The following is a 2,322-nucleotide window of genomic DNA, read 5'->3' as shown; positions in this document are numbered from 1 at the left end:
GCTAAATGTATCAAAAGTATGTCTATGTAATATTTGAATTTTCTGAGACAATGAATTTTGGTTTTTCTTTTTTTTTTTTTTCCCCAGTAAGAGGTTTTTATTTAACAGAGTTTTTGGACCAAAAAAATCGCAATATATCGCCTTGCTTACAGTATCGCAATATATTGGGATATATCGAATCGTGACCTTTCTGTCACGATATGTATCGTATCGCCAAATTCTTGCCAATACACAGCCCTAGTGTTTTGTTTATCTTAGTTTTTAGCTTAATGTTTTACTATTTTTAGCTAAAAATATTTATGCTTTCAGCTGTGTTTTGATTATTTAGCTAATGTTTTGTTTCTCTTAGTTTTTAGCTTAGTGTTTTACTCTTTTTACCTAATATGCTACTTTTACTAAAGTTCTAATTATTTAGTTAGTGCTTTGTCTCTTTTAGATTTTAGCTTAGTTTTGTTTTACTCTTTAGCTAACATTATGCTTCTTTTAGCTAGTATTCTGCTTTTTTAAACTATTATTTTAGCTTTGTTTTAGCCTTTTTGGATATTGTCGTGGCAAGTTTTACCAAGAATGCAGAAACACGGAATAAATGCACAAAGTCTGCGTGTATGGTCGTCAAATGATTTAATTCTGAGCAACAACACAGCAGAAGGTCAATCAGGAAGTCTGTCAAGTTGTGGCTGTCTCTCAGCGTAGCGCAGCCAATGATATAACATTATGTGACACATTTACAACCAATCACAGTCCGACAAATGTAACCACCTAACCAATAACAGGGCTCTCAGCCCAAGAGCTTCCTTATCAAAAATAAGAGAGGTCATGCATTGCTGGAGTCTTGAAGTCTGGGGCAAACAGATTAAAACAGCCGAAAGTAGTTATCATAAGATATATGAGTACTGGACAGCGTCAAGGTGAGACAGATATAAATAATTAGTCCATAACAGAAATTATTAAAATAGTGAGTTACACGGTCCAACAGCAGAACTGATCCAATCATTCTGTCACTGTCGTCCATTGTCTCATGAAGGGGCAATTTAGAGGTCCCAATTAGCCTAAAGTTTTTTTTTTTTTTTTTTTTTAGTTTGTGGGGAAAACCAGAGTAAACCCATGCATGCACAGAGAGAACATGCAAACTATACAGTTATTAATTTTTTTAACATTTAACTTTTACTAACAAAAGCAAGAACACAAAGATTTCATTAATGTAACAGACTGGGGCCCCCAACAATTTGGTCTCCTATCTTTCTTCCTCTTTGTGGGGCCGAATCAGTCAAGGGCTCTTGGCCTTGTCCTAACTCTTCTCCCCTATACGGCGCCCCAGTATCTGCCACAGTTCCTGTAGTCATCTCTCTATGAATTAATTAAATCATTTTCATTACCAGTGCTTCCCTGTGGTACTGCAGAGGGTTCTTCAGTGCTGGGTTCAGGATGGTATAGTCCCAACCCTCTTGTAATAAAACATGTCACACATCTGATGTAACCTGAAAGGCGTCCCCCTTGTTGCGTCATGTTTTGTGTAGCCAAGACTGGGTCCTGTTCGATGGACGTTGAGCATTTTGAAGTTGTTCCCATGTTCACAAACCAAAATAAATCATTTGATTTGAAATCAGAAGGTTCAGAAGCTGGTTCCATATTCTCAGGCCACAATGGTATGGAAGCGAAGATGTAACAATATTGTAATTAAAATTGATTAATAGAAAGGCTGTTTCATTTTCAACATATACCTGAATTTTTTGACTCATAAGTAAAATTATAAATAATCCAAACTGTATGTTCATTTTCTACTCCAAGACTGCTCAAAGTGTAAATTAATTAAAATGTTAAATAAAACAAACATTGACAATTAATTTTCAAAACATCTCCTGGTAAAAAGTGACCAAAATTCATTTTGAAAAGTCAAATTGGAAAATTAAGCAGAAATGCAAATTTAGCGGTCTTGGAAAATATAATGATAATGCAGTTTGGATTTTTATTTCTAATTTTATTTATGAGTAAAACAATGCAGGTTTGACTTTGAAATGAAAAAAAAGTATTTCTGCTAATGTACTATAATTTTCCGATTTGACTTTTCAAAATGAATTTTGGTCACTTTTTACCAGGACATGTTTTGAAAATTAATTGTCAATGTTTGTTTTATTTAACATTTTAATTAATTTACACTTTGAGCAGTCTTGGAGAAAAAACGAGCATACAGTTTGGATTATTTATTTATAATTTTACTTTTGAGTCAAAAAATTCAGGTACATGTTGAAAATGAAACAGCATTTCTATTAATCCATTTTAATTACCATATTGTTACATCTTCGCTTCCATAATATACACTCC

This window comes from Austrofundulus limnaeus, unplaced genomic scaffold (assembly GCF_001266775.1).
Source record: "Austrofundulus limnaeus strain Quisiro unplaced genomic scaffold, Austrofundulus_limnaeus-1.0 Scaffold27, whole genome shotgun sequence".
In the NCBI taxonomy this organism is placed as follows: domain Eukaryota; kingdom Metazoa; phylum Chordata; class Actinopteri; order Cyprinodontiformes; family Rivulidae; genus Austrofundulus; species Austrofundulus limnaeus.
This window is presented reverse-complemented; position numbering follows the sequence as displayed.